The sequence below is a fragment of the Salvia miltiorrhiza genome, unplaced genomic scaffold, assembly GCF_028751815.1.
Source record: "Salvia miltiorrhiza cultivar Shanhuang (shh) unplaced genomic scaffold, IMPLAD_Smil_shh original_scaffold_478, whole genome shotgun sequence".
Taxonomy (NCBI): Eukaryota; Viridiplantae; Streptophyta; class Magnoliopsida; order Lamiales; family Lamiaceae; genus Salvia; species Salvia miltiorrhiza.
Genome location: NW_026651559.1, coordinates 96,593 through 109,491, shown reverse-complemented (window position 1 = coordinate 109,491; position 12,899 = coordinate 96,593). Strand labels below are relative to the sequence as shown.

The 12,899-nt window shown below is 37.5% G+C and overlaps 1 long non-coding RNA gene across 1 annotated transcript; it reads right to left on the bottom strand.

Moving 5' to 3' along the window:
• Nucleotides 1-10,813: 10,813 nt before the first annotated feature.
• LOC131004978 (uncharacterized) lies at nt 10,814-12,629 on the bottom strand. Its single transcript, XR_009095182.1, has 3 exons — nt 12,304-12,629; nt 11,979-12,191; nt 10,814-11,763 (listed from the first exon to the last, which is right to left on the bottom strand). It is a non-coding gene; the product is annotated as an uncharacterized LOC131004978 (long non-coding RNA).
• Between the last annotated feature and the right edge of the window lie 270 nt (nt 12,630-12,899).

Genomic DNA, 12,899 nt, shown 5'->3' with positions numbered 1-12,899 from the left:
CAAGCATAGTCCGCGCTGTTTCCTTGACGGTTCTGTTGCGGCGCTCCACCACTCCGTTCAGTTGAGGAGTCTTCGCTGCAGAGGTTTGATGACTGATTCATTTTTCTTAACAAAAGTCTCTGATAACTGAATTGAGGAATTCAGTCCCTCTGTCCGATCTTATGCTGATGATGTCGAATTACTTTTCAATGCTTAGCGTCCTCATCAGCTTCGGCAATTCCTTCAGTGTCTCACTCTTTCTATACAAGAATACAACCCAAGTATATCGTAAGTAATCATCGATTACTACAAGGGCGTATCTTCGATTGTTAAAGCTTCTGGGAGACACTGGACAGAAAAAATCCATGTGAAATAGTTGTAAGATGCGCTCGCAGGAGTGACCAGTCTTTGACTTGAAAGATGCTTTCGTCTGTTTTCCTCGTTGGCATGCTTCACATTCCTCCCTTTTTTGAAAGACTATTTGGGGTAGTCCTTCCACCAGTTGGTGCTGAGCAAGTTTGTTAATTGTCTTGAAGTTGAGATGGTTGAGTCTCCGATGCTCATGTTTCCATAGTTTTTAATATTCATATAATGTCAATTTTATAGGGAATTGAGTGTTTGATGATTGTTTTGTGCTTAAATTGCTTTATCTTGTGAAATATGATACTTGCTCGTACTTTGATGAATTTTACGGAAATATGAAGTCTGAATTTGAACCGATGATCTTAATGAAAGTTTTGGTTCATCTTGATACGAGTTTTTAGGCGCAAACGGTTCACAAATCCGAGTTCGGACGAAGAAGATATGGCCGAATCCAGAAAGTCGCGCGCAGCAGTGAATAGTGCCCGATGGGAATTTCCGAATTTTCAGGATTTTGCGGGATTTTCGAATTTTCTCATTATTTTCGAGTTCTACACTGTATTTATCTCTTATACCTATATATAGGGTTCCCAACTTTATTTTTCAGTTCTCTAGCTTTTAGTTTTCATTGCTTTCCAGTTTTTAGAGCTTGGATTGGATTTCTGCAAGGATTGAAAATTCAAGATTATTCTTCCAGTTTTATTCAGAGTTTTCATTTAATTCAGTTCTTTCAATTGTTGTCTTTTTAATTATGTTTATGTTTTCTTTTGCTATGTCTGACTAGGTTTTTAATCTGATTCTAGGGTTTGTAATAGTTAACTGAATTCATATGATTAATTTGTTAATACCTTTTTGCCTTCCAGTTTATGATTCATAATTCCTGGTGCTTGAATTCTTGTGAATTATTTGATCAATAGTTTGCATGTGTAGCTATTCGGTTTGAGACCTAACGGAAATAATTGTTTAGCAGATTCAGGAATGTATGAGATGATTTTAACCTTGAGACCTAGCGGAGATAGGTGGATCATAGAGAGCTATTCTTATGTATTTTTGGGAGTTAATAGATTTTCTCGAGACCTAACGGAGATAGAGAATTTACTAATCTACTGTCATATGCTACTCTAGCGAGAGTGTTTGATTATTTATGTGATCTCTCATCAGAACTGAATTAAACTGGTAATTAGGATTAATAGATTGATTGTGCGAATTTGGTTAATGAATTTACTTCCCTAGGATCAGTTGTTTTCGTATTTTGATTTATCGATGTTATTTTTTGTTTTGTGTTATTCTAAATTTCAATTCAATCATTATTTTTCTGTTGCCTAGATATTGCGAAAATCTGAATTGAGAATATTTAGAGTTATTTTGTTTATCAGTCCCTGAGGATACGATACTCGGTTACTTTTTATTGCTACAATTATACTGTGTTAGTTGCAGTTTACGTTGCTAATAAATTAGTGATCAGATGCCAAATGGTGTTGAGCTCGGCATGACTCTTACTGATTAGGCAGGTCTCCGGAGGACTATCTTCCCAAGAAACCACATAGAGGTTTCCTTGTCTAACCCCCCTTCAACACCACCTTCTTCTTTATATTTCTCACAGTGAATTAATCTCTTTTGATTTTCACAGAGAATCCACTGTCGCAAAATTGGCTCACAGACAAGAGATTGTGTTTTAGTCCATAAACATAGCTAACATTAGATATACATGCGTTACCCATGTTTAATACACCATAGCCTTTTATTTCTCCAAGTGAGTTGTCTCCAAATGCGACTTTGGATCCAACTTTCTCCACATACTGGGTTAGATGCTCTTTGTATCCAGTCATGTATTTTGAACATCCACTATCAAGGTAACAGATATTCTTTGGTGCTTTTGCTTCTTCTTTCTTCTTATTTTGTTTCCTGGTTTTACCCTGCAAGAAAGAAGAATTTTAGGTACCAAGTTAATGTTTGGGTCCTGGCATGTCAGTTTTAGTTCATTTTGGAATCTAAATTTGCTTCATAACACGTGGTGGAGATGTGACTTTCTTGTAGCTTGGCCTTTTAACTGAAGTTGAAGCTTCTTCAGTCTTCAGTGATGTTGTTCTGCTTGGATTAACTTCTTTCGTTTTGTGCATCTCCTTTTTCTTGTTTTCCTGTCTTGGGTAGACTGGAGATCTCCTTCTTTGAGTATTGTGTCTTCTCTGAAATACTGAACTTGAAGTGGATTGATGATGTCTCGGTTGATACCGATGAGCTATAGACTGATGTTGTCTATATTGGACAAATGTAGGGACTGATGTGATCCGGACTGATGTTGCTTCTGATAGTGCTGAGATTGTCTGGACTTCTGATTTTGTCTCCAAGGTTGTTGCTCACGAGTAAACTGATAATAATTCAGTTTCTTGTTGTTCTGATTCCCCCTTGGTTGGTGACGTGGGTTCTGGTTCTTCAGTTGTTTAAACTGATGATGGTTCCGTTTAGAGGATCCTTCATCCTTTCTGTGCTGAAGTGGATTCTTCAGTTTCTGCTGATGAGTTTGATTATTAGTCACCACCTTCTGTTCTATCCAGTATCTTCCCTTAGGTCGTCCGTAGTCTTTAGGAGGAGGAATATTCTTATGTGACATTATCTTTCTTTTCTTATCTTCTTCTGCATAACTTCTGGATTTGACTGATGCTTCGTCATCTGATTTTTCAATTATTTCCACTATCTCAATTCCTTTGCCTTTTTCAGCTGTAGTCAATTTTCCTCCAATACTTTCTACTAGTGTTGAAGATGGAAAGTACTTCATCAGTGAGAAGTTCTCCATACAATTCTTGACCCACTGTTCCATCTTGTCATTCAGTCGAACTGCTTCGAAAGTGGCTTCATCAAGTTTCTTTGCAGTTAGCTCTAGATCAGTTTCAGTCTCTTCCAATTTAGACTGAAGTTTGCTCTTTTCCGACTGTAGAGTTTCGATCTCCTTCTTTAGTCCATTGTTCTCTACAATTAGTTCATCAAGACCAGTTTCACCCGGAAGATAAACACTAATCTTCTCATTTACAGTCTGAGCTTGACTGATCTCTTTCTTCAATCTTTGATTTTCTTCCAGGAGATTCTCAAAGAGTGTCCTCAAACTTTGGTAGTCACACATCACTTGTTCATATTCTTCAGTATTCAGTGATGTGGCTCCAGAGATATCATTATTAAAGGTTTTAGAGTGAGAGTTTACCTCAGGCCCATCAAGTTCGTTGCCATAGTTGTTGAAGTTGTTATCAGCTAAGCTTTCAGCATCTTTAGCCATTAGGGTCTGGCTCTCATCATCTGAACTTGGTGAGTTGCTTGAAGATGATTATGTGGAGGAGTTGGAGTCCCGTTCATCTTCGGCTACCATTGTCTTCTTCTTCTCGTATCTTCTGTCTCTTTTGGCTCGAAGGGCTTTGCGTTATGAGTATGAGATTTTAGGGCAATCAGTCTTGTAATGTCCCTTCTTGCCACAGCCAAAGCATTCCACGTCCTTCAAGTCGGGAGTAGATGGCTTCTTTTCTTCGGATTTGTCGTTGGAGTATCTCGGCTTGTACTCCTTCTCCTTGCCTTTGAAGTTCTTCTTGTGTAATTTCTTGCACTTTCTGAACCTCGATTCCACTTTGTTGAACCTTTAAGTCATTAGAGCATATTGACTGAAAAAGTCTTCAGTTTTGGTATCAGTCGACTCCTTCGACTGCTTCTTGGAATCCTTGGATACATCCTTCAGTGCTACTCTTTTAGAGGCTGAGGGTGTGTCATCATCTGAAGTTCCAGCTTTCTTGTTGTTCTTGTTCCATCGAATGTCAAATTCGTTAGCTTTAAGGTCAGAGAACAATTGTTCGATGCTCAGTATATTAAAATTTGGCTTTGTTTGCTGAGCAATAGCGTACATCTGCCATTCTGCAGATGTTAGGCTTCGTATGATCTTCAGGTTGATCTCAGTTGATTGTACTTGTTTCTGGAGATGGCTTGAACTTTATTCAGTATTTGGTTGAATCGAAATTTCATCTTTTTGATAGATTCATCCTTCAGCATCAAAAAGTTGTCGAACTTCTGGCATGCAATCGACAGCTTGTTTTCTTTAATCTCTTCGGATCCAGTGCACATCCTTTCAAGTGTGTTCCACATTTCTCTGGCTGTAGTAAACTTAATGATTTTTATCATTTGTTTGTCCGGAACGGTGCCTGAGATGATGTTGGGAACTTATTGAAATATCCTAATCCTTGTTTTGATGATACCAAAATCCATAGGCCTTAATTGTAATAGACTAGAACTGTTCGAACTCATGTGTTAGAGTTCTTTTCTAGTTTAGTTTGCTGTTCTGAAGACTGAAGACTGAAGGACGAAGGACTGAAAGACTGAAGTTACCAACTGAAGTATCAGTTGAAGAATCAGTCCGGAACTGATTACTTAATGCGTGCTATGTGGATTCAGCGGACCGATACTAAAGTCAAGTATCAGTTAACCATTCTTCCTCGGACTGAACCTCTAACGTTCAAAGGAAGCCACGTACTCCAAAAGTACAGCCGCATTAAATGCAGAGATCTCAGGATCATCCCTCTCTGCAGAGGTCATTCCTATTTGGAGACGTCACATCTCCTGCTCTTCAACATAGCCGTTCTCACCAAACAAGGAACCCCGAAGATTGAAGCCTCAGCCAAAATTATTTTCTCAGCCAAAGCTTAAACTCTCCAAAGCTTGAATCGAAGAAGAGAATAACAAAGCCGAAAATCAGTCACTGCTGATTACATATATTCTCTTTGACCTTAGGCAAACCCTTCTTTACCCAAAGCCTAGGTCAAAACTCACTCCAAAGAACTTGCTCTTTGAAGTTTAGTTGGCAAGATTTCAAACCTCCCTTCGAGAGATAGAATCGAGTGTTTGAGTTGAAAAGGAGTTCAGGAAGGTACTCTGACTCCGTGAGATCCTAGTGCAGGTTCGTGCTAGGAGTGAGAAATCCAAAGTGAGTGAAGTGTTGGTACTGAAGATTGGATCTTCAGTTGATTCGGTTGTATGCACCCGGCTAATCACACGGATAGGTTTGCAGTGCACCAGTTAAGCACTTGCGGAGTAAAGTTGTTGGTCTGATCAATTGACCGTGGATGTAGGAAGAGTTTTCTGAACCACGTAAAAATCTCTGTGTTGTTTACAGCTTTCAGTTTTACATTCTTACTTGTGCTCTTTCAATTGATAAACTGAATACTGATTAGATGCAAAGAGAAACCTAAGACTAACAACGTGCTCAACAAAGGCTATTACGAAACAAAGTTATTTCCGCTGCGTATGTTATCAGTCTGACTGATCTATCCTCTGATAGTCAGGAAGACTTGTAACATCTCTGTTTTAGCAAACTCGACTAAAGCCTTAACGTGCATCAGTTAAGTTCCAGTGACTTAACTGATAACTCTTTACTGAAGAGTATTTCAGTATCAGTCGTCAACCCTGTTTGGTCAAAACTCCTTTCAGTTAACAGGTGTCTAAGTTTACGTGTAAAGTTTCGTTTTAATCTCTATCTTGAGATCCCTCTGATTTTAAGAAAAATAGCCTATAGGTGTATTCCCCCCCTCCATACACCTATTCGAGACCCTCCGGACCTAACAGATGATATTCTTCGCGAGGTTGTCCAGTTCATCTTGCTTCCGTTCTTCAGATGTGTACTCATGCTTATCTTTGATTCTGGATTCGTAGTAGGGATCTTTCCCTGCTTATGTGGAAGTTCTCATGGTTTTATCCTTGATAATGATTGGACCGTCTGTAATCACTTCCCACATCCTGCAAAGTTGGGCAGTGAGATAGCTCTTGACTCTAAACTTCCATTCGTAATTGTCAATGGAGAACGCCAATAGTGATGTATATCTGCTGAAGTTAGTTTCCATAATGGTAAAATAGAAATAAGAGAAATACTTACGTAGCATGAAGAGAAAATAGAGACTTTTTAAAAAAGATCTAGTTCAGTAGAACCGGGTCAAAGCAGACTGTTCTTGTGAACAACCTGCTCTGATACCAATTGTTGGCTCCCGTAGGGTTACTGAACTGGTGTATGGGGAAGGATACACCAGTAGGCTATTTTTAAAACTTCTTTTGAAAATAGAAGTTGGTATCGAAACTGATATTGAAGTGAGTGACTGAAGTGTTCAATGTAAAATAGGATCAGTTAAAAACGGGCGTAGACTGATACTAATATTGGTTCAGTAATTTAACTTTAGTGCGAGGAACTTGTCAACACAGTGATAGTTCAAGTAGGGTTTCAGTCAAATCAGTTTAAATAAACAGAGAAGTGTTAGAAATCTTACTAACTATCCAAAGATTTGTTAGTTAGACTGATAACACTTGGAACGGAAACGATTTTACGAAATAGCCTTTAAGTGAATCACTTTGTCAGTTTTTAAGGTTTCTGTTTTTACTTTATCAGCTTCAGTGTGAATAAGTGTTTGTGCACAAATAATTATTGAAAGCAATGAGAACACAAAGAGTTTTACATGGTTCAGAAAATAATTTCCTATGTCCACGGTCAGTCGATCATACTGACAAATCACTGGGCTTGTGCTTGCGGGTGCACATGAAACCTTGCTTTTGAAACTCTAGTTTCAGAGCCAACACACTGGGTTGGACTTATCTCCTTCTTAACTCGCAGTTGCTAGACAACACACGTCTTAGCTTGTGGAGGTTAAGATTCTCTGAGTTCAAACAACTGTCTCGAACTCCCTATTTCTCAAACGATCTTTTCACTTTTGTAAAAATGGTTCAAATCTCCAACTTAAGATTACCGAGAACAGGCACTCAAGTAATAAAAAATCTAGGGTACAAATAAGAAATATTTGCCTAGAGGTTCTAAGAGAATGTATGTATATCAGGTGGTCTGATATTTGGCAATGAGAATTCTCTTCTTCGATTCAAGCATTTTGGCTAAGTATAAGCTGAGTCTTGAGTTTGGCAGAGCTTCAGCGTATGTTCTTGAATCGGCAAGGTCGAAGGTTGATCCTTGAGCTCTATTTATAGGCGGGTGGGGATTAATAGATCCGTTGGGGGGGGGGGGATCCTTCAATCCTATCTGCCGTTTGACTTGTTAATTAAAATATGGCTCAGGTCTTCATCCTCTATCTCCTTTAAGCCGAAAGTGGTATGGGCTTTCTGAAATAGGAGATGATGTTACAGGGTTAAGTATCACGGAAAGGGAAACTCTGCAGGGTGACGATTCACCATATCCTTGCATTAAATGCTCTGTCCTTAGCATTAAATGCGGCGTGTACTGGAAGCATTCAAATTGTCCTTCGTTAACACTGAGTGTGTTATACATTACTCCAGTTTCAGTCCGTATCTGCACCATCAGTCCGAGGTTTTCACTCGAAGCATTACTTCAGTTGCATTGAATGCTTTGACTGATCAGGTGTACTTAAGTGTTTTCCTTACACTTATACTTCAGTGTAGATTCTGCATTGAATTCGCATTTAATTTAGGTGAATTCTAGTCTTCAGCATGGTGAGCAGTGTAGCTTCAGTCCTTCATACTTCAGTCTTCAAGACTTCAGTTCTTCGATCTTTAGTTCTTCGGTCTTCAGTCTTTCGATCTTCAGTCTATACTAAAAAAATGAACTCCAACAGTTGAGTTTAAAGAATTCTAGCCTAGTAAAATTAAAATCTAAGGGCTTTGGGATCATCAAAACTAGGGTTATGATATTTTTTCTTATTTCCCAACAATTCTCTTTCCCGCTATACTATGATTTTTAGATTGAAAACAAAAATCCAAAGCTCAAGTCTTAGTGCAGAAAAAATTGAATTTGGAAGACCTTAAACTTGTACATTAGACTATCAGCAACGGTGACCCTGATGCAGGGTCACCAAGTAAACGACAAATGCATAAGACTACCCACAGTCGTGACACTCACTCAACCCAACCTTACTCCACTTTTTAATAAAATATTCATTTCTCTCTCATCCACCTACACAACCCACAACCTAACACAATTTTTACTCCCAATGGTGACACCAACCCAACCTACATATTTTTTCTTTTCACTTTATTTTTAAATTATCTTAATATCTAAAATAAAATATAAATATAAATTAAATATTTATTTATTATATTTAATAATTGGGATGATTTGGATCTATAATAGAAACAAAACGGTGAGGAAAAAATTCAACCAAATATGAAAAGAAGAAAGAGAGTTTTTGTTTGGATGTGAAAATGTAGTGAAATTGGGCTCTATTTATAGAGCTAAAAATAATATAAAAAAATTAATATAATTTTTATATATTTTTTATGCAGAAAAATCATTATTAAATTTTATCTATCATAAAATTTAATACACCAATAATAATTTGACAAGTGACGACATCTACACAAAAGAGAGAGGGTGACCTGGGGGGCGGCTGACATCCCGGGTTATGGAAAAAGCATGACTTTGCATTTTTTTTTGCCAATCAATTTGTCTTATTCGGGTGACCCTCGCCGAGGGTCACCGTTGTGGATAGCCTAATATATTAAAAAAATGTAAAAGTCATGCTATTTTAATGACCCGGGCTCTGATCCGCCTCGAAGTCATCATCTATCTTTCAACTATAAATTGCCAAGTGTCAATTTTTAAATGAATTTTCAGACTTCTTTTTAAATAAAATAAAATTATAATTTTACTTTATAAAAATTCTTATTTAACTCTATAAATAAAACTCAATTTTACCATATTCACACACACAAATTAAATCTCCCTCTTTTTCATAATTTTATATTCTATTTAGTTTTTTTTTTCTCACATATTTATTTTCATTTTAAGTTATGGAGCCAAATCATCCCAATTATTTTTATTCAAATTTACAAAATTATCCAAGTTCACTAGATTATCCAAAATTATCCAAATTTCACATATCTGTAGTTGTATTTTTTAGTTTCAAGCATTAATTTGTAGTTTGATTTATTTATTTTTAGTTATATGTTTAATTCTTGTAATTTTCATTGTTTATATAATGAAATCTCAATTATAATGTAGTATGACAATTTTTAATTTTAATATGATTATAAATTAAAAATAAAATATTTTAAATAAATTTTAATTTAACTTTTAAATATAAAAAATTTTATATATACTAAATATTTTAAAATAGAGTAAAAAAAATATGTAGGTTAGGTTGGTATTATTAATGGGAGTAGAAATTATATTAGGTTGTGGGTTGTGTAGGTGGATGAGAGAGAAATGAACATTTTATTAAAAAATTGAGTTGGGTTAGGTTGGATGAGTGTCATGACTATGAATAGTTTTATAGGATTTTGATTTGTTCGAAGCTTAGCTCAAAAATGGCTGACACTGAAATGATGGTGTTGCATTTGCATGGTTGCTTTTTGACATCATTTCCAAATAAAGAATATATTTTGAAATCTACTGGAAGTTTTGAAAAAGAAAAAGATTGAAGCAAAATGGTGATGGTCGCCGACCACCGGAAAATTGTTGGTCTACCTGTTGTCCATGGAGAGCGAGCACAAGTTTGAAATTCTCCTCTTACTTTGTTAGAAATAAATAGAAAATGGCTGAAATGGTTCTTTTGTATCCCAAAGGCTAAATGAGATCCTCTGTCTCCAAATGTCGTGTACCACTCTTAATTTCTTTGTAATTTTTAATTATTTCTTATTCAATTTTAATTAATAAGGGTTCACTTATCCAATTAGGGGTTTATATTTATTATTTTATATTTATTTGAATTAACAATAGATTATTTGGGTTCATCAATTCAAAGTTAGGATATATAATTTTTTAAATTTTAATTTTTAGTGATAAATATTAATTAGACTTTATAATATAATAATAATTTTTATTTTTATAAAAAATAATTATAAAATAAAAAAATTAAGAGTAGTACATAATGATACACACTATATTCTGGGACAAAGGATCTAACCTGCCCAAAGGTTGACGCACTTTTTTCTTCTTCTAAAAACATTAAGAAAAACTTTTTAGGTTCAAAATAAGCTGAATCTTGATGATCTTGGTGTCTGTAGATTCACCTTGACGAGAGCCATATACTTTGCTGGCTTCTTATATCTACTTAATTCTTATTGATTGATGAGAACTTGGAATATTGTTACTGTACTTAAATACCAATTATTTTGACCCCTTCAAAACAATGTGACCATGTCATGCTTGACCTTCTAACCCGATAACTATATTTTTGGTATTATATTTTGTTCAATTGAAGGTGCATTATTGTGTTTGCTTTATAAATTTTTGGGAATTTCTAACAAAATTCTTTCACTTTTAGTTAATTGTTTATGTCAACATATATTAGTTTTATTGACTCCTTATTTTTATTAAAATGTCAATTAGGTTCTGACTATGTAAACCATGGTTTTTAAATATTATGGCAAAAACTTGTATATTCAGATGTACGAGCGGTGCATTTATCTTAATTAAATTCAATTAAAATTATCATCAATTCCCAATTATGATTTACTGTATTAATTATTAATTAAAATTTATTAAACACAACTGAAATTTAAGTAGAATAAATGCATCCTACGTGCATTCATTCCTAATATATCGGAATGTGACTTAAATTTTGTTGTGTGCACAATGGAGGAATATCGAGGTAGCACAACAATATTTTCAAAATGGTTAAGTATCAAATACGCCCCTAACATAGAGACCTTTATCATGTCTAGCACCCTATGATCGAGGTCGGGTCAACTAAACCCTTGAAGTACTTAATTTCCTCCATTAACCCCTCCGATTTAACGACCATTTAACACCATTAACTATTTAATTTTTTTTATTATTATTTCATTGGTGGTGGGATCCATGCCTTCTTCTTCACCAAGCTCGCAGGAAACTCGCCGAAAACACATCAATTCACCACAAACATTAAGGAAAAAGAGTTTGCTTTCACCTCCGCATAACTTGTGCTGCCGATGGCCTAATCAACCATCATGGGAAGCCTCTCAACTCGCCGCAAACTCGTCAGTGTTTGCAGAGAAAAGACAAACGAGCTCTCCTCAACAACAAAAGCATAGCCACATTCATTAAACCTCCACAAGTCCCTATAATTGTTGGTGCTCCCCATCTTTATGCTAACTCTGCGAACGTTCTTGGGGATGGAGGTCTGGCAGCAGCTTAAGCCGGCGCAGGTCCTGTTCTCGACATCGTCCTCGCCGCCACACGTGGCGGTGTAGCCCGTTCTGTAGTTGCGGCCGTTGAGGCGGCGCCCCTCGGCGTAGCCCGTGGTGTCGCACCTGACGACGACGAACTTGTTTGCGGCGTCGCTGACGGCGCAGTTCTCCCAAATCTCGCGCACAAGTTCGACTCCAATACGTTTGTGGGCAATCTTGAGCTCTGTGGTTATGATGCTTCAACGTCGTGTGCTCCGTCCCCCTCCGAAGCTTCCCCGCCAGCGGCTCTGTCGAAACAACGTGTTTCCGGCGAGCTTGGCGAAGAAGAAGGCGTGGGTCCTACCACTAATGAAAAAAAAATAGTTAACGGTGTTAAATGGCCGTTAAGTCGGAGAGATTAATTGGAGAAAATTAAGTACTTCAGGGGTTTAGTTGACCCAACATCCACCATAGGGTGCTAGTAGGGCTGGTAATCGGTCCGGTTCGGTTATAACCGAGCCGGTTTACCGATTAACCGAAACCAATTAACATAAAATAATAATCGAAAACCGAACCAGTTTTTGGTTCGATTAACCGGTTAACCGATTAACCAGTCAATCTCAACAATTCCTTCCACCATTGTCGATGCAGTTCCCATTTTCTTCTCCGCCATGGATTCGTCCGCAGATCTGATTGGGCGCACCAGCACTAGCCGCGAGCTACAACGATGGGGCGCGTTCGATGGTAGCGACCGCCGGCGTGGCCTGCGGCAGGGCGGTCCGCGGTGGCTGCCAATAGAGGGAGATGAGAGAGAGAGAGAGAGAGAGAGAGAGAGAGAGAGAGAGAGAGAGAGAGAGGTTGAGAGGGAAAAGAGAGACGGCGAGAGGTTGAGAGGCTTACCTGAGGCATGGAGATGTTCAGGCGGTAGCAGCAGTGACGGCAGAGTTCACCGGAGAAGTGGAATTGAAAGGGGAAATTTAGAGAGAACCCTAGGTATCTTTAATTTGAGGAATTGGGGAAAGAGAGAAGATAGAAAGGAGGGGGGAGGAGAGGCACCGTCCTCGCCGCGCCGGAGGCAGCGAGAACCGGCAACGTCCGCCGGAGAAGGAAGGGAGAGAGACGGTAGGGGCTGTTTCCTGAAATTAATGGGGACGAATCCATCTATTAAACCCATTTGATGGGTCTCAACTCTCAAGGCTTACTTTTTGTTGTTAGTTAATAAATTAGTGGGGCACAGATTCATAGATAAATTAATGGGGTTTACAGGATTTATAGATAAAATATAAATTATTTAATTAATTTAATACTTAACCTGTTAATTCGGTTTAACAGGTTAATCGACCTGTTAAACTGATTAACCGGTTAACAAAAAAATAATAACCGATAACCGAATCGAACCGGTAAAAACTGGTTATCGATTAACCGATGATCGATTGTTCTGGTTCGGCTGGAACTGGTTTACCAGCCCTAGGTGCTAGACGTGATGAGGGCCTCTA